We start from the raw sequence: 24,414 nt of genomic DNA on the forward strand, positions 1-24,414 counted from the left end.
CTCATATACCGGGAGATATACCCCTCCAAAGTTGACCCAAAATTCTGTCCTCAATTCTGCCAACTTGTTCTAAATTTTCGACAAACTTATTTTCATTGATTTGCTTGGTCCTGGAATCTTCCAGAACTCTCCCTACATGATATTTATCATTTATTATACTTGATAATGGCCATGTTCTTGTGTTTCAAGATTGTCCTTCCCGACTACGACTTATAGGATCGTAATTCATCCTTTACTTAAACAATATACTTAATAATGCTTCGTTCCTCACACTCCAAAGTTATTTTACCTAGCCATAGCGCGACATACTTACATTAAAATTTAACAAGTGCTTCTCCGAGGTACGGGGTGTAACACTGAAAGTGCAGGTGTAACAGGCCCAAAGCAGACAATATCACATCATGTTAAGAGTATCTTTGGACCGTTAACCCCAACAACTGGTATCTGAGCCAATGATTTGGCGAGACGAGTATGAAGATGGCGGAGTGTGGCGTGGTGCCCGAATTAGTGCCTTTTTCTGTCTATGGGCCGGTTTACAACCTTTACCCGTAGCTTTTAAGACGCATACACAGCCTTTGGGCTTCGGTGATCCAAAGTACCACATTGGTAGCTGGAAAGAAAAAAAACTCCTTATAAGGTGTTGAATACTCTTAATGATGTGAGGCATTTTGGGGAAAACCGTGCGGGCTTGGCCCAAAGCGGACAATACCATATCATGTTAAGAGTATCTTTGGACCGTTTATTGCTTGTTAGGAAGAAACAAGCAATAATAAAATTGCATGATGAGGTAACAACGAAAGAAATACCCAAGTCAAAACTTCCCACACTATTTGAACCAAGAGAAGACAATAAACACTAGGACCAAATTTACGTGGTAAAACCCCTTCAAGGTGAAGAGGAAACATCCACGGGACCTCCGGCCCACAAAAGCAGCACTATAAGCAAGAAGAGTTACAACAATGTTCTCCAAATGGATACAACAATAAAGCCAAGCACGGAGCAACAATACAAAAAGATAGCACCAAAACTAGCGAAGAAAGGAGAGAAATCACCCCGAAAAATGAGCTACTTTTTGTACTACAAACTGTAGCTACAGACTACAAAATACGATCTTCATCGTTGAAAACGAAGAACCAGATATTGAGAACCCCCAGTTCAAATTTCAGCACGATCCAACGGTTAACGAATCGGGAAACGCAATTTAAAGTGGACTGCTGTAGTAGAAAATTTCTGGACGAAAATCTGCTTTCTCTCTCACGTTTTTCTCTCTATATGGCTGCTATGAATTCACTCTTGTGTTATGAAAATAAGACCTAAATTGATCCTGTATATTGAGGAAATTTTGGGCAAAATTAGCCTGGTCCAAATTGGATTGGATTTTATTAATCCAATTCCACATAGGAAGGGAAAACCCAAAAACCTAACAATCCCCCCCCCCCCCCCCTTCCCGACTATGTGGAGGAAACCGTCATCCCGGCGATCAAGCAACACTCTAAATCTAGACTTGCAGCCAAGCCCAGAACAACCTGAATGGATGACATCTTCATGATTGGAGAAAAGATTTCATCAAAATCAACTCCCTTCTTCTGATTAAAGCCCTTGACAACCAATCTAGCCTTGTACCGTGGAACTGGGTTACCATCTTCATGTTTCACCCTAAGATCCCACCTGTTTTTCAAAGCTTTTCTATCTCTAGGAAGCTTAACTAGATAAAATGTATGATTATCATGTAAGGATTTAATCCAAGCTTGCATAGCATCAAACCACCTTTCGTTTTCTTCACTATCCATGGCCTCATCAAAACTTTCAAGTTCTCCCCCATCAGTCAAGAGTACAAACTCATTGGGAGAATAACGAGATGAAGAGAAAGACTTTATCTCTAATAGATCTTCTGAGAGAACTTCTCTGGAACATCAATAGCAACTGGTTGCTAGCAAACCACATCATCTTCCACTGGAGCATCAACAACATCATGCTGGTCATTCTGAACATGATCACTATCTTCATTATCAACTTGATCTTCATTATTTGAAGATTTTCTTCAAGTGCAATAGTCACAGGAACTGGGTCAACATCAACTAAGCTTTCATTGCTATGAGAATCAACCTTCTCAGCTTTGTCAAAATCTTCAATTGTCTGGTCTTCAAAGAACACAACATCACGGCTTCTAATAAGTTTCTTCTCAACTGGATCATAGAAACGATAGCCAAATTCGTCTTGACCATAACCAATGAAGATACACAGCCTAGTTTTAACTTCTAGCTTTGACCTCTCATCCTTAGGAGCATGCACAAAGGCCTTACACCTGAAGACTCTCAGATGAGCATAAGAGACATCCTTACCAAACCAAACTCTATCAGGGACATCACCATCCAAAGCAATAGTAGGAGATAAATTGAAACATAAGCAGCAGTATTAAGTGCTTCTGCCCAAAATGAATCTGGCAACTTAGCATCTGAAAGCAAACATCTAACCCTCTCAACTAGAGTTCTGTTCATCCTCTCTGCTAAACCATTTAACTGAGGAGTCTTTGGAGGAGTTTTCTGATGCCGAATATCCTGCTGTCTACAATAATTATCAAAAGGACCAATATATTTACCACCATTGTCTGAGCGGATGCATTTTAGTTTCTTCCCTGTCTGTCTCTCAATCAAGGCCTGAAAAGTCTTGAACACATCAAGTACTTGATCCTTGGACTTCAAAGGAAATACCCAGAGTTTGCGAGAGTGATCATTAACAAAAGTCACAAAGTAAAGTACACCACCACGAGAGCTTACTTTAAAAGGACCACACAAATTAGAATGTACCAACTCTAGTAAATCACTCTTTCTTAAAGGTGAATGACTCTGAAAGGAAACTCTTTTCTGTTTCCCGGCTAAGCAATGAACACATCTCTTTAAATTTGCTTGTTTCACTCCAGAAAGTAAATTCTTCTTAGCCAAATTATCAATCCCCTTCTCACTCATATGACTCGGCCTTCTATGCCATAACTCTGATGAAGTATCATTCTCGACCAAATTTACTGAGTCACCACAAATGGAGCCTTGAAATAAGTACAAGTCAGATATCTTGTTACCTCGAGCCACAATCATTAAACCTTTAAGAAGCTTCCACTGGCCACCACCAAAGGTTTGATCATAACCATCATCATCACGCTGTCCTACAGAAATTAAATTCAGCCGAACATCTGGAGCACGCTTGACATTGTTAAAAGCAACCTCGAACCATTATTACTTTTCAAGCAAACTGTGCCAATACCAAGTACCTCAACCTCACTATCATTGCCCATTCGTAAATTTTCAAAATTACCCGGAGTATAAGAAGAAAATAATTCCTTCGTTGGCGTGACATGAGAAGTGGCACCTGAATTGATAAACTGGGTAGACTCATCACAAACAAGATTGATACCATTTTTACCACAAGCAACAAGAAGATCATTTTCAACAGCAACAGCAACACGATTTTCATTATCGCCTTCTTTCTTTTGCTTTTTCTGGTCTCTCTTAAACTTGTAGCAATGTTTCTTGATGTGCCCTTTCAAGTGACAATAGTCACATGTAAGATTCTTGTACCTAGTGGATCTTGACTTGCTTCTACTTTTACCTCTATCATTCTGACCTTTGAAGTTACTTCTCCCCCTATCTTCAGTAACCAAAACATCGAAGTGTGAAGTTGAAGAAGACGAAGCTTGAGATCTTCTTCCCATCTCTTCATTCAAAACACCACTCTTAGCATATTCCATAGTTACACCATCACTGGGAACAGAATTAGTCAAAGAAACTCGAAGAGTTTTCCAAGAGTCTAGCAGAGTATTAAGAAGCCAAAGTCCCTGTATTTCTTCATCAAACTTGACACCCATTCCATACAGCTGATCAAGGACACCCTGAAAATCATTGATATGATCAGAAATAGGGCTGCCCTCTTTGTATCTAATATTCATCAATTGTTTCAGTAGGAACAACTTATTATTGCTAGTCTTTGAAGCATAAAGTGTCTCGAGCTTTTCCCACAAGCTTTTAGCATTTATCTCATTCACAATATGATTTTGAACATTATTTTCAACCCATTGCCTAATATAGCCACAAACCTGTAAGTGCTCAAATTCCCAATCCTCATCTTCAATAGACTCGGGTTTCTTAGAAGCAAATACAGGTAAATGCAATTTCTTGACAAATAGAAAATCTTTCATCTTGCTTTTCCAAATATGGTAATTACTGTCATTTAAGCAAACCATCTTGCTCATATTTGCATCCATCATTCAAATAGACGATCAACACAACCAAATACAACCACAAGCTCTGATACCACTTTGTTGGAAGGAAACAAGCAATAATCAAATTGCACGACAAGGTAACAGCGGAAGAAATACCCAAGTCAAAACTTCCACACTATTTGAACCAAGATAAGACAATAAACACTAGCACAAATGGAAATCCGGGCAGCAGCTATACCAACAATAAAATAGCAAAGCAAGCAAAAATAAATCGAATGGAAGAGACACCAAATTTACGTGGTAAAACCTCTTCAAGGTGAAGAGGAAACATCCACGGGACCTCCGGCCCACAAAAGCTCCACTATAAACAACAAGAGTTACAACAATGTTCTCCAAATGGTTACAAAAACAAATCCAAGCACGGAGCAACAATACATAAAAGATAGCACCAAAACTAGCGAAGAAAGGAGAGAAATCACCCCCAAAAATGAGCTATTGTTCGTACTCGAAAACTGGAGCTACACACCACCAAAATCCGATCTCCACCGTTGAAATCGAAGAAACAGATGTTGAAAACCCCCAGTTCAAAATTCAGCACGATCCAACGGTTAACAAATCAGAAAACGCAATTTAAAGTGGACTGCTGTAGCAGAAAATTTCTGGACGAAAATCTGCTTTCTCTCTCACGTTTTTCTCTCTATATGGCTGCTATGAATTCACTCTTGTGTTCTCAAAATAAGACCTAAATTGATCCTATATATAGAGGAAATTTTGGGCAAAATTGGCATGGTCCAAATTGGATTGGATTTTATTAATCCAATTCCACATAGGAAGGAAAAACCCAAAAACCTAACAAGATCGTTAGTTGCATGTTTAATAGGTACAGTTTGGCTAGAGTTCAAGTGCTCAGTACAATTCTTAGTTCAAGTGTATAAATAAAAAATATTGACAAGTTTACACGGCTGTAGATGAATTTGACCTTCTTTTTATAATTTAGATCTCCTATGTTACTCTTTCCTGTTTAACTTTTCCTTTGTCCTTGTCCTTTGTGCATTTGTGTAGGACTATAGGGTAGAAAATTTTACACACTATTCTACTCGTATGTTTATAAATTATACTCCCATTTTCTCAAGGTAAGTGTTTTAGTTTAACTATGCAGGGAATTTGAAAAATAAGGAGAGATTTTTTAAATCTTGTGATCTTAAATTAAAGGAAGGGGAGTTTTGGCGTAACTGGTAAAGTTGCTGCCATGTGACCAGGAGGTCACGGGTTCGAGCCGTGGAAACAGCCTCTTGCAGAAATGCAAGGTAAGGCTGCGTACAATAGACCCTTGTGGTCCGGCCCTTCCCTGGACCTCGCGCATAGCGGAAGCTTAGTGCACCGGCTGCCCTTTGTGATCTTAAATTAAAGATGTGTATAATTTTTTAAATCTTATAGTCTTAAACTTGTCATGTAAAATGTTGGAATTGAAAAAATTACTAAATACAGAAACACACTCTTTTTGCAATAGACCAAAAAGAAAAATAAGAAATTTAAATTGAAGCGGAGGGAGTAATAATCTGTTTTGTTTCATTTTGTATGGAACGACGACAGCTAGCTATCCGAAACTCTTCTCTTTTTTCTTTTTTTTATTTTATTTTGCTAGCTATAAGAAACTTGAATTGTCTTTTCAGAGCTTAAATACTAAATTGAAGAATGCTTATTGAATGAACTAGCCTTAAAAGTTATTTTTACTTTCTTGAGCGATATTTACATTGTGCTTTGATCCTCATATATTGGTATAATAGGTCGATTGGAGCAACCAAGGTACTAGCTAGGTGCTTGTCTTCGATAGGCAAGGGAAGAATCAAATTTTATGTTTGCTCTTTTTCTTAAAAGAAAAAAACCAAGTATTTGTCTATTTCTCCCTCTTTAGGAAAGGTTTTTCGTATCGCACACATTGACGCACTGCGAATTGTGGCCGATCCAGAACATAATTTGTGGGTCTTAAATAGTTTTTGCAGATCCTGTACTTCTATTAAGAAATATAAAATATTCATAAATATATGATTGTGAACTTAGTTATTATTATATATTAATTTGAAGTAGTTATAGCAATCATAAATTAAAAATCCTAAATCCATCTCTGACAGTATATACATGCATAATCCAATTCCTGGCTGTTTTTCTAAATTTTTTTTCTCCTTTTTTAAATAAAAAAAAGTCATACATTTCATTTTATTTTTATAATCTAAGCGTTAAGAATGTGTGGCCTTTTATTTCAGCAACAACAAGATGTACAAAAAACAGAGGTTAGATAAAGCAATAAGCTAATCTTTGAAGCATTTACAAGCATTTACAAGAGCCATGTATCCATGTATTGGGAGGGTTAAACTAAGCCTGTCAAGTGGGTCGAGCCGGGCCATATAAATAGGGGTCACACGGGGCCGGGCCGGGCCATAGTTAGTGGGCCGGGTTGGAGGAGGGAAAGGGGTGTCCGGCCCAACCCCCGACCCGGGTAGGGGTACATAGTGGGCTAAGTGGGCCGGGCCGGATTTTAATTATTTTTAAAAAAATTCTAATACTAAAATTTATTAAGTTTGATACTTTAAAATCTAGTTGTTGTCAACTTTATTTTAACCATCAAGTTCCTTTAATTATACTTTGACACTATTTTCAATCTATAAATACCATTCATTTTTGTGATGACTCGCCATGTCGTCATGCCACGTAGGCGCCACGTGGAACTATTTTTGCTATGTAGGAAGCTTATGTGGATGCTTACATGGAAATGAGGCTAGCTTATGTGACAAGGTTCTAGAGAAATATGGAGATTTCTCATGGAAGACTTTAGAACCTTATGGAATTGCATGGAAAGTTCTTGGAATAATCTAGTTGTGTAAAGATTTCTAGAATAGGGGCTTATTTGTAAATAAGTAAGAACTTGTATAATAATTATTATTTACATATTAGTCCCTAGGTGAGTAGTATAAATAGGAGGGTCATTCATTTGTAAACCATCAAGCAAAAATCACAAGTTCTCTCTAATACAAAAAGCTTCCTATACCTGATTCCTCTTGTCTTTCATAATTACTATTCCCTTAGTGATCCTAAGTGTAACAATTTAGGCTGACTTGACATAGAAAGATCGTGAGCAAGTTGTGCAAGAACGTGACCGAGTTGTCAAGTGCCACACGTGCGCTTAGTTGAGGATTAAGAACGTGACAACGCGGTATCAGAGCGGGGTTACTGTTATATCCCGTATTTTTATACTTTGGGGCAACCCGGATTAACTATGATAAGTTAGGCCCAAGACTATTCCGGGACTTGAAGTCGGGACTTTTGACTTTCGATTTTATTTTGAGACATAAGTTGTACATGAAATTGTTGGCATTGAACACTTAGGGAAAAATTGGGATCACAATTCATAAAATTGGAATTAAAAATCTTGTGCTAAGGGGCCATTGTGGCCGTGTATATGGGAAATGGCCCCACACATTGGGTGGCCAATTTTAAATGGTCCAACACATTGTGTGGGCCATGGACACTTATAGATATTTGTGGGGCTTAAAAGATGAAGACCTAAGTCATCTTCTCTCACCATTTCAACACTTAGAAAAATCAAGACTTGGAGAGCTTCCACCAAACACCCTTCTCGGCCAAGACTTGGGAAAATCAAGTCCCATTTCAAGCCACTTTAAAAATATTTCTTGGGTACAAATCAACTAATTAGAGGTCACTAAGTAACGTGGAAGCATTGTTGGAGCGATCAAGTCATTTGTTTAAGAGATCGCAAACCCTAACCCATTGTGGAATTGAAGAAGAAAGGTAAGTTTTGCTCTTGTTTTATGTGTTGTGAAGGTTTAATTCATGTGGTAGTATGTTAATATGGATGAAAATCATGAAATATAGTATGTTGGAAGTGGGGTGTGTGATTGGTGGGTGAGCCGTGTAATGTGGGTGTGGTTATGTAAATGGGTGTTGTGATAGAATTGATAAATTAATTCTTGTATCATGTTTAATTGTTGTGGTGTGTAGAATGGCTAAGAATCTTCAATACATATGTATGTGTAGTGTAGCCGTGTATATAGTCCCAATGTGTGACAAAGGATGAATTGATATCGCTTAGTATTTTAGTTGTTGTCGTTATGAATTCTAGTTTGAAATTTAGCGTTCAAGGACTCAAGAATGATATGGTAAGTGTTGCGGACTGATTTGGAGAATATTGTGCGTTGATGTAACTTGTATATTTTATGAGAATTATATCGTTATAGTGTGGATTGTTGATACAAATCATGAATTGAAATTGAGGAATGTGTTATGGGGGACTGTTTCGGTTTTAGGGGCTGCTCTCGGTTGGGACAGCTTTCGGGTGAAATTGGAGCAATTGTTGGATTGTTGAAATACTATGGAAATTGTTCAAAGTGCTCTTGAATATTGTTAGTATGAGTTTGGGTTAGTATTTGAATGTATAAGCGTTGATGTTGGCTTGAAGGTAAGCCGTTGATATGAATATTTGGAAAGTTGTTGAATGATGTAGAAAAGAGTTACTATTGTTATTTTGCCTTTCGAATTGATTATCGATGTGGCTAGGTTGGTTATTGTGGTTGTTGTTGTTGATTTTGAGCGAGTTAAATTCTCGGGTTGGCCTATTTACAGGGGAAATGCTGCCAAATTTTCTGTAGAATTTAGAGTTAATTTGGAGTAAATCGCTTAAGTGTCTATGTTTAATATTGGATATTCGTTGGCATATTTGTAGACCTTGGGGAGCCCGAGGCGTAGATTGGGATTTACTTTAGATTGGCTAGCTTGGAGTGCGTACAAGGTATGTAAAGCCCAATCCTTCTTTCTTTTGGCATGCTTTAGTTTTCAACAAGCTAGATTATAAGCCTTGAGGAAAATTCTAAGATTCGAAATCCGAGCATGTTATGATCCTTATATATTCCTTGGCACTCTTATGTATGATTTGGTGTAATATGAACCATTATGCCTTTGAAATAATCGCTTTCCGAACTTTGCATAGAAAGGTTTCACTTTAAAGAATTTCGTAATTCTTAAATGTCATATCCTTCGCATAAAGGCTCGGATTGTTTCAATATTTTTATAGAAGTTGACATGATGTATAATGAGTATGTTTTCCATAGGCGGGCCCGACTCGGGTCGATACCCGTCTGTGGGTCCCGCGACTTTCCTTTATGTAATTCGGAGAATTTTTGAAAGAATTTGTTATGACTATTATTTCGAATTTTCAAGTATGACCATTTTACTTATGTTTGAGTTCATGACAATGATTTTATGCATATAGCTACTCACGACTCTACTCGTGCATTCTGTTATCTCTTTCGCCGAGTCCCGGGCCGGTTTTGTTGTCGTGCGCACTTTGATATACTCCGGAGTTATGCTGTGATTATGATTCATCGAGCCACTCCTTAGAGGGCTATGTTCCACTTACATTTGGTGTTATGCTGTGTTATGATATGTGACGGGGAATATGGAGATTTGAAACTTTCTGGTGTTATGCTGTGTTATGGCGCCATTGACGGGCGGGCGACCATATTCTTCTGTACCCTATGCATGACTTATATTTTGAAAATTAAACATTTTGATATAGTGGATTTGTACTTATTTTCTGTACTACTATTTTGTTTACGTCTTAGATTTGTTTCTGTATCTTCTGCTTTGCATACTCAGTACATATTTGGTACTGACCCCCTTTCTTCGGGGGCTGCGTTTCATGCCCGCAGGTACAGACGCACAGTTTGGTGATCCACCAGTCTAGGACACCCTCTTCTGCCGTTTGGAGTGCTCTTCTCATTTCAGAGCATATATTTTGGTATATATATTCGTTCGCTTTGTATGTATATATTTGTTCAGGGGTACGACGGGGCCCTGTCCCGTCATATGTTTCGGTTGGTCTGTTTAGAGGTCTGTAGACGTAATTGTGGGTGTGTGTGCCTACTTCTGTACAGATGTGTTTATATGACCCTATTCGCTATGGCAGCCTTGTTGGCGTGCATTTGTATATGTTTTGGGCCGTTGTGCCATTTGATAGCCTTGTCGGCTTTTGATACATTTGATAGCCTTGCCGGCTTTTTGATATATATATATATCCGCATACGGTTGCGTTGAGATGTGTTTGAAATAGTTTGATATAGTTTAAGGCAGCGTGTGACAATTGTGTCAGTATATGCTATCTGTATGTGATTCGGGTTGGATAAGTATGTTCGGGTGCCCAATTCGGGCACTAGTCACGGCCTACGGGGTTGGGTCGTGACAAAAGTGGTATCAGAGCGGGTTGTCCTCGGAATGTCTACAGACCGTGTCTAGTAGAGTCTTGTTTATCGGTGTGTTGTGCACCACATCGATAAACAGGAAGCTACAGGACATTTAGGGTGTTTCCTTTCTTTGAATCTTAGATCGTGCGATAGAGCTGTGCTATTGGGATGACTCTGTTCTGATCAGTTGTTGTGTTTTTCTTTCAGTGATGCCTCCGAAAAAGGCGACAGCTGCCCAGAAGGGCAAGTCATCAGCGGCCGGAGAGACTAGCCGGGCTCAGAAGGGTACTCGGACCCTTGCTCAGATTATGCGCGATACTGCGCCCCGGCCAACAGACTCTACTACGTCTTCGTCATCAGAGGAGTATGGAGCACCAGCCGCTGCCACTATGGATCAGGGGGCGGCTTCACCATCAGCTCCAGAGGCTCCAGCGGCCGCACCTCCAGCACCTCAGCCAGGGGCGGAGGATAGGACGTTGAGGGAGGCAGTGCAGCTATTGACTACCTTGGTAGCGGGACAGGTTCGTAGACGCGGGCTGAGAGATGATGATGATGATGACAGGCGTGATAGCCTGAGGGTTCGTGATTTTCTGACATCCCGTCCCCTAGAGTTTTTCGGGTCTAAGCCCGAGGAGGACCCCCACAACTTCATTCGGGGGGTGAGGTGCTCATTAGATCTGGTCAGGGCTTCAGAGACCGAGTCCGTTGAGTTGGCCTCGCACAGATTACGGGATGTTGTTGCTAATTGGTATGAGTCCTGGGAGCTGTCCAGGAGTGAGAGTGCTTCCCCAGCTACTTGGGATGAGTTTGTGACTGATTTTCTCCGCCACTTTTTGCCCCCGGAGTTACGGCGGGTGCGGGTTGATAGATTTTTACAGTTGCAGCAGAGAGGCCGCAGTGTTCGCGAGTACAATTTGGAGTTTGATTCTTTGGCTCGATATGCCCCTGCTATAGTAGCGGATATGGCTGACCGTATGCACCGGTATGTGATAGGATTGGACCGCTACTTGATTGACAGTTGCATGGCGATGGCGTCACAGACAGATATGGATATCGCCCGGTTACAGGCTCACGCTCAGGGTATGGAGGACCGACATAGGGCCGATTATGCTGGTAGGGATAGAGACAGAAGGCCGCCCAAGAGGGCCAGGTCCACGGGGTATTCTGGAGATTCTCGAGGCGGACAGCCCCAGCAGCAGCCGTCGGGCAGATATTTTCCTCCGTCAGGCCGGGGTACACAGTTAGCCGGCAGACGATTTGACAGTGCAGGTCCATCTGGGGTCGGTCAGAGTTCCAGAGCATCAGGTTCACAGACAGCCAGAGGTTCCAGCTAGTCCAGACCACCCAGGCCCCGTTGTACTTATTGCGGGAAATCGCACCCAGGGGAGTGCTATCGAGCTACCGGAGCCTGTTTTTCTTGAGGCCGTCAGGGCCATATGATGCGTGATTGTCCGATGGCGAGTGGTTCTGGTAGTACAGTTCAGCCGACGGGATCAGCCGCAGGTTCATCTTCTACTCCCTCAGCTGTGCGCCCTGCGAGGAGAGGTATGCCGGTACAGGCGGGTCGCGGTCGAGGCCGTGGCTGTGCTTCAGGTTCCAGCGGTCCTTCGAACCGCATATATGCATTGGCTAGCCGCCAGGATCAGGAGGCTTCGCCAAATGTTGTTACAGGTACTTTACTGGTTTTCTCCCGATCTGTATATGCACTGATTGATCCCGGTTCGACTTTATCATATATCTCTCCACTTGTTGCTAATGAAATTGGGATAGAATCTGAGACGATAGAGCCTTTTGAGGTAGCTACACCTGTAGAGGATTCTGTTATAGCCAGACAGGTTTATCGAGATTGTTCTGTTATTATATATGATCGTTCCACTAAAGCTGATTTGGTAGAGTTAAATATGCTGGAATTTGATGTTATTATGGGCATGGACTGGTTAGCTTCCTGTTATGCTAATGTTGACTGCCAAAAGAAAGTAGTTCGTTTCCAGTTCCCAGGGGAACCAGTTATAGAGTGGTCCGGGTGTACAACATCGCCGAGGGGTAAGTTTATTTCATACCTCAAGGCTAAGAAGATGATTCAGAAGGGTTATATTTATCACTTGGTCCGTGTGCACGATACTACAGCCGAGACACCTACTCTGCAGTCAGTTGCGGTTGTCAATGAATTCTCAGATGTATTCCCAGATGAGCTTCCAGGTCTTCCGCCTGAACGGGAGATAGACTTCACTATTGATTTGTTGCCAGATACGCAGCCCATATCTATTCCTCCGTACAGAATGGCACCGGCAGAACTAAAAGAATTGAAGGAGCAGTTGAAAGATCTATTAGAAAAAGGTTTCATCAGACCCAGTACATCGCCCTGGGGAGCGCCGGTATTATTTGTGAGAAAGAAAGATGGGTCACTGTGGATGTGTATTGATTACAGGCAATTAAATAAGGTGATAATAAAGAATAAATATCCCCTTCCCCGAATTGATGATTTGTTTGATCAGTTGCAGGGTGCCAAATATTTTTCGAAGATAGATTTGCGTTCGGGCTACCACCAGGTACGGGTACGAGAGGCAGATATTCCGAAGACTGCTTTCAGGACCCGGTACGGGCATTATGAATTCAGAGTGATGTCTTTCGGGCTGACTAATGCTCCAGCGGTATTCATGGATTTGATGAATCGGGTATTTCGATCGTTTCTTGATATGTTCGTGATTGTGTTTATTGATGATATTTTGGTTTATTCACGATCAGCAGAGGAGCATTCGGATCATCTGAGAACAGTGCTGGGCACTCTCCGATAGCGGCAATTATATGTTAAATTTTCTAAATGTGAATTCTGGTTGACTTCTGTGGCATTCTTGGGGCATATTGTCGGAGCAGATGGTATTCAGGTTGATACGCAGAAAATTGAAGCTGTACAGAATTGGCCCAGGCCTACTACACCTACTGAGGTACGCAGATTTTTGGGGTTGGCCGGTTATTACAGAAGATTCGTAGAGAATTTTTCTTCTATTGCGGCGCCATTAACAAAGTTAACTCAGAAGGCAGCGAAATTTCAGTGGACTGATGCCTGTGAGCGCGGCTTTTAGATGTTGAAGGAAAAATTAATTACAGCTCCAGTATTAGCTCTCCCAGAAGGGTCAGACGGGTATGTGGTTTATTGTGTGTTGATGCAGCACGGTCGAGTCATAGCCTATGCTTCCCGGCAGCTCAGACCGCACGAGAAGAATTATCTCACTCACGATATGGAGTTAGCCGCGGTGATTCATGCTTTGAAGATTTGGCGGCATTACTTATATGGGTCCACGTTGATATATACGGACCATAAGAGCCTCCAGTATATTTTCAGACAGAAAGAGTTGAATTTGCGGCAGAGGCGGTGGTTAGAGTTGCTGAAAGATTATGATGTTGATATTCTGTACCATCCAGGGAAAGCTAATGTCGTGGCAGATGCACTCAGCCGTAAGTCCATGGGCAGTTTAGCGGGCACGCCTTCAAGAAAGAAAGAAATGGTTCGCGATATCCATCAGTTGGCTAGTCTTGGAGTCCGCTTAGCCGATTCTGGAGATACGGGGATTTCTGTTCGCGGAGTGGCCGAGTCCTCTATTCTTAGTGAGATTAAGCGGCGTCAGTATGAGGATCCTGTTCTGATGCAGTACAGAGACACAGCCCGTGAAAAAGAGGAGACCCCGTTTGAGATTTCATCTGAGGGAGTATTATTATTCAGGGGCAGATTATGTGTACCTGACGTTGCGGGACTACGGCGACAGGTCATGGGCGAGGCACATTCTGCCAGATATTCTGTTCACCCAGGGTCGACTAAGATGTATCATGATCTTAGATGTCTGTATTGGTGGGACGGTATGAAAAAGGACATAGCAGAGTTCGTTGCCCAATGCCCAAATTGTCAGCAGGTGAAGATTGAGCATCAGAAACCCGGTGGGTTATTGCAGGAGATGGAGATACCAACGTGGAAGTGGGAGATAATCAATATGGATTTCATTGTAGGCTTGCCTCGCACTCCACGGAGGTACGACTCCATTTGGGTTATCGTTGATCGGCTGACAAAATCAGCCCACTTTCTTCCAGTTCGGACTACATACACAGCTGAAGATTATGCCAGGCTTTATATTAAGGAGATTGTGAGACTGCACGGAGTTCCAGTGTTTGTTATATCCGACAGAGGTGCCCAATTTACAGCAAATTTCTGGAGATCATTTCAGGAGGGATTGGGGACCCAGGTGAGTCTGAGTACCGCATTTCATCCTCAGTCCGACGGACAGGCTGAGCGCACTATTTAGACGCTGGAAGATATGTTGCGTGCCTGTGTTATTGATTTCAGGGGTAGCTGGTATGATCATTTGCCGCTTGTTGAATTTGCTTATAACAACAACTACCACTCCAGTATTCAGATGGCACCCTATGAGGCTTTGTATGGCAGGAAATGCAGATCTCCGATCGGTTGGTTTGATGTGGGTGAGATTCAGTTAATTGGTCCAGATGTGGTCCAGCAAGCGGTCGATAAAGTGAAACTGATTCGAGAGCGACTATTAGCGGCCCAGAGTCGACAAAAATCTTATGCTGATAAACGACGTCGACCGTTAGAGTTTCAGATTGGCGATTGGGTTTTCCTGAAAGTGTCACCTATGAAAGGGGTTATGAGATTTGGCAAGAAAGGAAAGCTCAGTCCGAGATATATTGGGTCGTATCAAATTATTCGTACAATAGGCAAGGTGGCCTATGAATTGGATCTACCAGCTGATTTGGAAGCGGTACACCCGGTATTTCATGTTTCTATGCTTCGTAAATGTATTGGTGACCCTTCCAGAATCTTTCCTACAGATGATATGCAGGTCACCGAGGAGCTATCTTATGAGGAACAGCCTATAGCCATATTGGATCGTCAGGTAAGGAAGTTGCGGAATAAAGATGTGGCTTCGGTTAAAGTGCTGTGGCGGAATAATAACCGCGAGGAAATGACCTGGGAGGCTGAGGAGCAGATGAAGAAAAAGTATCCTCACCTATTTCCAGTACCTTCAGGTAACCTAAATTCTTTGTTTGATTATGTTGATTTGTGGATGACTTGTATGTGATGGCTATAAAAGAAACTCCCCCGGATATTACATAAGGCCCGTAGAATTGATCCAACATTCGAGGACGAATGTTCTTAAGGGGGGGAGGATGTTATATCCCGTATTTTTATACTTTGGGGCAACCCGGATTAACTATGATAAGTTAGGCCCAAGACTATTCCGGGACTTGAAGTCGGGACTTTTGACTTTCGATTTTATTTTGAGACATAAGTTGTACATGAAATTGTTGGCATTGAACACTTAGGGAAAAATTGGGATCACAATTCATAAAATTGGAATTAAAAATCTTGTGCTAAGGGGCCATTGTGGCCGTGTATATGGGAAATGGCCCCACACATTGTGTGGACAATTTTAAATGGTCCAACACATTGTGTGGGCCATGGACACTTATAGATATTTGTGGGGCTTAAAAGATGAAGACCTAAGTCATCTTCTCTCACCATTTCAACACTTAGAAAAATCAAGACTTGGAGAGCTTCCACCAAACACCCTTCTCGGCCAAGACTTGGGAAAATCAAGTCCCATTTCAAGCCACTTTAAAAATATTTCTTGGGTACAAATCAACTAATTAGAGGTCACTAAGTAACGTGGAAGCATTGTTGGAGCGATCAAGTCATTTGTTTAAGAGATCGCAAAGCCTAACCCATTGTGGAATTGAAGAAGAAAGGTAAGTTTTGCTCTTGTTTTATGTGTTGTGAAGGTTTAATTCATGTGGTAGTATGTTAATATGGATGAAAATCATGAAATATAGTATGTTGGAAGTGGGGTGTGTGATTGGTGGGTGAGCCGTGTAATGTGGGTGTGGTTATGTAAATGGGTGTTGTGATAGAATTGATAAATTAATTCTTGTATCATGTTTAATTGTTGTGGTGTGTAGAATGGCTAAGAATCTTCAATACATATGTATGTGTAGTGTAGCCGTGTATATAGTCCCAATGTGTGACAAAGGATGAATTGATATCGCTTAGTATTTTAGTTGTTGTCGTTATGAATTCTAGTTTGAAATTTAGCGTTCAAGGACTCAAGAATGATATGGTAAGTGTTGCGGACTGATTTGGAGAATATTGTGCGTTGATGTAACTTGTATATTTTATGAGAATTATATCGTTATAGTGTGGATTGTTGATACAAATCATGAATTGAAATTGAGGAATGTGTTATGGGGGACTGTTTCGGTTTTAGGGGCTGCTCTCGGTTGGGACAGCTTTCGGGTGAAATTGGAGCAATTGTTGGATTGTTGAAATACTATGGAAATTGTTCAAAGTGCTCTTGAATATTGTTAGTATGAGTTTGGGTTAGTATTTGAATGTATAAGCGTTGATGTTGGCTTGAAGGTAAGCCGTTGATATGAATATTTGGAAAGTTGTTGAATGATGTAAAAAAGAGTTACTATTGTTATTTTACCTTTCGAATTGATTATCGATGTGGCTAGGTTGGTTATTGTGGTTGTTGTTGTTGATTTTGAGCGAGTTAAATTCTTGGATTGGCTTATTTACAGGGGAAATGCTGCCAAATTTTCTGTAGAATTTAGAGTTAATTTGGAGTAAATCGCTTAAGTGTCTATGTTTAATATTGGATATTCGTTGGCATATTTATAGACCTTGGGGAGCCCGAGGCGTAGATTGGGATTTACTTTAGATTGGCTAGCTTGGAGTGCGTACGAGGTATGTAAAGCCCAATCCTTCTTTCTTTTGGCATGCTTTAGTTTTCAATAGGCTAGATTATAAGCCTTGAGGAAAATTCTAAGATTCGAAATCCGAGCATGTTATGATCCTTATATATTCCTTGGCACTCTTATGTATGATTTGGTGTAATATGAACCATTATGCCTTTGAAATAATCGCTTTCCGAACTTTGCATAGAAAGGTTTCACTTTAAAGAATTTCGTAATTCTTGAATGTCATATCCTTCGCATGAAGGCTCAGATTGTTTCAATATTTTTATAGAAGTTGACATGATGTATAATGAGTATGTTTTCCATAGGCGGGCCCGACTCGGGTCGATACCCGTCTGTGGGTCCCGCGACTTTCCTTTATGTAATTCGGAGAATTTTTGAAAGAATTTGTTATGACTATTATTTCGAATTTTCAAGTATGATCATTTTACTTATGTTTGAGTTCATGACAATGATTTTATGCATATAGCTACTCACGACTCTACTCGTGCATTCTGTTATCTCTTTCGCCGAGTCCCGGGCCGGTTCTGTTGTCGTGCGCACTTTGATATACTCCGGAGTTATGCTGTGATTATGATTCATCGAGCCACTCCTTAGAGGGCTATGTTCCACTTACATTTGGTGTTATGCTGTGTTATGATATGTGACGGGGAATATGGAGATTTGAAACTTTCTGGTGTTATGCTGTGTTATGACGCCATTGACGGGCGGGCGACCATATTCTTCTGTACCCTATGCATGACTTATATTTTTGAAAATTAAATATTTTGATATAGTGGATTTGTACTTATTTTCTGTACTACTGTTTTGTTTACGTCTCAGATTTGTTTCTGTATCTTCTGCTTTGCATACTCAGTTCATATTTCGTATTGATCCCCTTTCTTCGGGGGCTGCGTTTCATGCCCGCAGGTACAGACGCACAGTTTGGTGATTCACCAGTCTAAGACACCCTCTTCTGCCGTTTGGAGTGCTCTTCTCATTTCAGAGCATATATTTTGGTATATATATTCGTTCGTTGTGTATGTATATATTTGTTCAGGGGTACGACGGGGCCCTGTCCCGTCATATGTTTCGGTTGGTCTGTTTAGAGGTCTGTAGACGTAATTGTGGGTGTGTGTGCCTACTTCTGTACAGATGTGTTTATATGACCCTATTCGCTATGGCAGCCTTGTCGGCGTGCATTTGTATATGTTTTGGGTCGTTGTGCCATTTGATAGCCTTGTCGGCTTTTGATACATTTGATAGCCTTGCCGGCTTTTTGATAAATATATCCGCATACGGTTGCGTTGAGATGTGTTTGAAATAGTTTGATATAGTTTAAGGCAGCGTGTGACAATTGTGTCAGTATATGCTATCTGTATGTGATTCGGGTTGGATAAGTATGTTCGGGTGCCCAATTCGGGCACTAGTCACGACCTACGGGGTTGGGTCGTGACAGTTACGACTAAGGGAATGGCGAACGACGGAGAAATCAACGCTGCTAACACCCAAGCCAACGCCATCCAGGATGTCGCTGGCAAGAAGGGCCATAACAAAAAAAGGAATACCACCAACAAGAGCCAGGAGGTGCTGCCAGAGGTTGTACCAAATGAAGGGCTTACATCCCAAGAACCATCTACCATTGAGGCGAGCGAGGATGACGTGGAGGTCCTGTCCGAAGACGTCTCACTCGGTAAAGAATGGGTTATGAAGGTTAATGTGGGGATGGACGCCATCGACACATTTGGCCAACGTTTGGGCAAGATGAAGGACACTCTTAGCGTTCTTGAGGGGCATACTCTTGAAGAGATTGAAAGCATCCGAAACGACTTGGAGGGGCGTATGTAGGCTGAGATTGAGGTAAAGCAAACCATCACTGCCTTAGAATGTAGACTCATAGAAACGTTGAGTACTATCGATGCCATGAAGGCAAAGATAGTGTCACTCGAAGAGCAAGTCAGTGTTGGCGTGACCGAGGCACCCAACAATGTTGTTGTGATGAGGGAGAATAAGATCGAGGCTCCCAAGCCACCAGTGTTCAAAGGGGTTCGTGATGCACAAGAGGTGGAGAACTTTCTTTGGCACTTGGAAAACTACTTCAGGCATGGCAAATTGAGGGACGATGAGGCCAAGATCAACACCGCTGTATTGTACCTATTAGAAACTGTCATGCTATGGTGGAGAAGAAAGGTCGTCGATGCTGAGAGAGGTCTATGCACAATTATCCCGTGGGATCAGTTCAAGAACGACTTCAAGCGACAGTTTTTACCAAGTAATGTCTTGTACGAGGCAAGGCGCAAACTAAGAGAGTTGAAGAAAATGGAGAGCATACGAGACTATGTCAAAGAGTTCACCACCCTTACGCTTCAAATTCCCAACCTCACCAATGATGACTTATTGTTCTACTTTATAGACGGGTTGCAAAATTAGGCTAAGCAGGAGTTGCAACGCCGTCAAGTCGCAGACATAGACCAAGCCATAGTAGAGGCCAAGTCTTTGATGTACTTTAGGCATGACAAGCACGACAAAGGCCAAGGCAATGAGTCAAGGGGTAGCGATGCCAAAGGTGGGGGGAGACCGTGGCAAGAGCAAGGAGTCGCAACAACCATACTCCAAGACCCAAAATGCGAACAAGTTCGAAGGCAAGAAGTCAAGTCGTCAGGTCTATGCCGAAAAGAAGGCGCAGAACGAGAAGAAGGGATGCTACTTATGCGGAGGGCCGCACATCTTCAAAAATTGTCCTGACCTGAAGAGCCATAGCGCTATGGTGCGTGAAAGTCATGAGCAAACGCAAACACAGAGTACGAGAATCGCACAGTTGGGGACGATTAGGCTATGTGGCGCTGTCACGAAGCAAGAAAGTCAAACCAACGATAATAAAAACTAGTACGTGGATCTCACTATAAACAACAACCTCGCTCGTGCATTGGTGGACGTAGGAGCGACTCATTTTTTCCACTAGCCCAGCCTACCACCCTCTTACCGGGTTAGGTGGGTCGGTCCCGGGCCGACCCAGCCCAGTTGACAGGCTTAAGTTAAACTCTCAAATAAAAAAAAGTTAGTTCCCAAAAAATTGTGGCTCTTGTACAATCATATTCTTCCTTTGTTTATGTCATGCATCTATTACAATTTAGAGCACTTGTACTCAAAATTGGGAATGCCCAATTCACCTTTTTGTTATTTTCTGGAGGTTAGGTTTTATATCCCTCCTTCATGAAATTAAATTTTATTTTTAATACGGAAAATGGTTAAAATGCCTTTAAACTATGCGAAATTGAACAAAAATACCCTTCGTTTATAGTTTGGTCCAAAAATATCCTTAAATTATATGAAATTGAACAAAAATGCCCCTATTGTTACTTAACTGGGTCAAAATTCCCCTTTACCTAATAAACGTATTGTCTTTTCTTTTTAAACACATTATTTTTATAAAAATATTATTTTTAAAGAAACCTTTGCTTGTTTCTTTTCTTTTAAAAATCCCTTTAACTAATAAAAAAACTGGAAGTGATTTTTTTCTTCTTAATCTCGTCATATCTATTACAATAAAATTACCCCATATATTTTTTTAACTGATAATATAGGTCATATATATAAGATCATGGTAACTCCATATCATTAATTTTTATTTAGATAATGATAAAATTCTTTTTCCTTGTAAAATAGGAAATATTTTTATTTCTTAATCTTTTCTGAATTGAAGTAGGATAAACTTTTCTGATATAATCCTTGGTTTAAAGTTAAGACACAATAGTCGTAATGTCAAAAAACAAAAAATAATTATTACATTGCTTCAAATCACAAAATATCTTTAAGATATCGTCGATGGAGTTACTACTGACCCCTTTTCATTTTAACTTTAAAACCAAGGATTACATCGGCAAATGCTTATCCTACTTCAATTCGGAAAAGATTAAAAAATAAAAATATTTTCTATCTTATTAGGAAAAAGAATTTTATCGTTATCTAAACGAAAATTAATGATGGGGGTACTATGATCTTAAATACATGATATATATTATTAGTTTAAAAAGTACATGAGGTAATTTTATTTTAATTGATAAAATGAGATTAAGAAGAAAAAAATTACCTCTCACCTTTTTATTAAGTAAAGGGATTTTAAAAGGAAAAATTACAAAAGGTTTCCTTAAAAATAATATTTTTGTAAAAATAATGTGTTTAAAAAGAAAAGAAATAATACGTTATAAGAAAAAGAACATTTTTGGTCAAATTAAGTAACAATAAGGGCATTTTTGTTCAATTTCATATAATGATATTTTTAGACCAAACTATGAACGAAGTACAGTTTTGTTCAATTTCACATAATTTAAGGGAATTTTTGATCCTTTTCCGTTTTTAATATATGAGGTAGAGGTGCAGGCGAAACCGACCATCACAAGCCGAATTTACTTTTTGGAGATTACTTTAGTCTGGAATTTTCTTTATACATCTAAATTATTTTGTCGAACACAGGAAACAAATGGGCTAGAAATATCCTGAAGTAATGTTTATGTCATTCTCCTTTTTTATTTTTCACCGACAACCCAACCACATAGTATGAACACCATTAAAATAAAGCATGCTGGGATTCTCATTCATTAGGGTTTCAGATGTGAACATTTCGTTAAATAACTAGTAAATAGAACTCCCTCTGGTTCAAAATAAATATCCATTTAACCTTTTTATTTTTGTTCAAAATAAATGTCTAATTACAAAATTAAGAAAAAAAAAATTATTTTTCAGATTTACTCCTATTTACTCAAGACAATAAATAAGCAAGAGTCTTATTAATTGAGGATAGTTTAGTCAAAATATTTGTTTTTTTTAGAAATTAGTATTTTCTCAATGAATGTGAAAAAAACTAACAAAAACTAAGTAAACACTTATTTTGAACCGCATAGAGTAAATACTAATGAATTAGTAAAAAAGAAGCAATAAAGAAAGATATATGGGATCCTATACATATACTTCTAAGGTTTTCAAATTTAAAAAGAACTGGGAGTCGTGTACAGAGCTTTACCATAAATTAATTAACACTAAATCCACCTGACAATGTCTTAACTGAAGATGTGAACGCATGCACCGTTTGTTTCTTCAGCAATATACTAGGGTTTTCTTATCTCTGATCCTTCTGATTGATCAAAAGGAAAGAACTTGCATCACGAGTATCATAATTTATGTTTCAATTCAAATACGGGTTTGATTGACACTCCATATTCTAAGAAAGATTTATCATTCAAAAAGAGGTCCTTCTTTACCCTTCAAAATATGTAGAAACTAGGCCATTGTTTGATGTAATTAAGGAAGGAAACTGAAGATTCACTTTCCAACATTAAAAGAAAAACTTCGACATCACCATGAAAAGTGGACTAAGCTTTGAATATGAAAGAATCTGTGTGTCTAACCCAAGATCATATAAACTCCTGTGGAAATTCTTACACTGGAAATGCTTACACTATCAGCGATGATGACTAATAACTGTGTAGTATTTCGATCACCCTCCAGCTCATGTAACCTGATTCTATGGTACACTTAATTTTGATTATTGTCATGTGTAACTTGATTCTATGGTTCAATAAGTTTTGATGATTTTATTTTTAGTAGTTTTTCTTTCAATGTAATCATGTAGCCTATAGTTTGGAAGGGACTATGGTCTATGGTGTATATTTTAGCCTAGTCTTTTCCTTTTTGCCAGGATGTCTTCAAACATTTCTCTTGTATGGAGGTTAGGCCTAGTCCCCCTATGTTGCAATGACGAAATAAAAGCACACCCAAGCTTAATGGTGATTATAAAAATAAAAAAAAAAACATGTAGCCACAGTGAAAGAAAACATTTTGATGTTACAAATTTCTTAAATTAATAATTCGACTAAGTCATCACGGTTCACGAGTAGGCGTTGGATCTGATTCATCTTTTTTTATGTTATCAGAATCCTACGAGAGGGTATGCAATGCAGGTGTTTGATGCAGAAGTTGGAATTATATTAGATCGAACACACAAGCATAGCTACAGATGAGGGTGGAAAATAGGCGAATTAGGTGGTTTGAAATGGGTTGAGCGAAAACAGGTTACAACCCACCTGCCCATATTCAATGTGGGTCAACGGTTGGGTGATTTGTTACATCTCGGAAAATTTGTCGTTCATGCACAGTGAATTGACTGACGAAGGGCATGATGCATACAATGTTTTTATAAGTATGAAATAATATTTAGTGATTCTAAACGAGATTTCAAAGGCATTTGAGGTACGAGACGAAAGTCGTTAAGGGAAGCAAGGTATATGTGGTGTCGGGCAAGAATTACGAGTATCGAATTAATGATGGCTTAATGACATTTTGGAGAAGAGTTATAATGTCCCTTATATTGGTAATGAAGTGTTAAGTAGGTTTCGAGAAGGGTCCATAAGCCAAATATAGGCATAAGCCATCCCAAAAGGGCGATTTAAGGAAACATTTTCGGATGATCTGATTTGGAGGGGCCAAAACGCCATTATAAGTTTGGAATTTGGAAAAATACTAAGAATGAAAGTTGTAGATAATTGAAAGAGCTTTCCAACCATAGGTCGTGGGCCCTCACAGCATATCGGGATCAAAAGTTATGGCCATTCTACGACAGACTGTTTGGGCAAAATATCACCTTCTGTCGCACTTTGCGGCGCAACATGCGGCAAACATGACATGCGGCCACGCAGTTGCGCAGCAAAGTGTGCCAGTGAAATTTTGTGGTCTTGCATGGTTTGCGACACAACATGCGTTTAGCAAAGCATGCTTTGCGTCCCGCAAAGTGTGTCGCACGTTGTGTCGGTCCAGAATTTTCTGGACCACTATATATATATATCAAATTCGACCCTAACTCATTATTTTCACCATTTTAGACATAGAAACCTCTAGAATCCTCTCCACACTTCACTCACAAGAAATCAAGAGAAATTGATGATCAACTTCATCAAACCAATAAGAATCAAGAGTGTGAAACCCATTGAAGTCATCCAAGCCAAGAAAATTCCAAAAGAGGTGAAATGGGGTTTTGGTGCTAGAAGAGTATTTCAACTCAAGGCTTGTTTCTACGCTATCTAAGGTAAGTTTCATGGTATTTTCATGACGTTTGAAGTATTGATAAGTTGAAACACTTGGATTGAAGAAGAGTGTAGGAAATGGGTCATGAAAGGTGAATAGTGACATTGTTGGATGAAGGTTTGAATTGAA

The sequence above is a fragment of the Lycium barbarum genome, chromosome 6, assembly GCF_019175385.1.
Source record: "Lycium barbarum isolate Lr01 chromosome 6, ASM1917538v2, whole genome shotgun sequence".
Lineage (NCBI taxonomy): Eukaryota > Viridiplantae > Streptophyta > Magnoliopsida > Solanales > Solanaceae > Lycium > Lycium barbarum.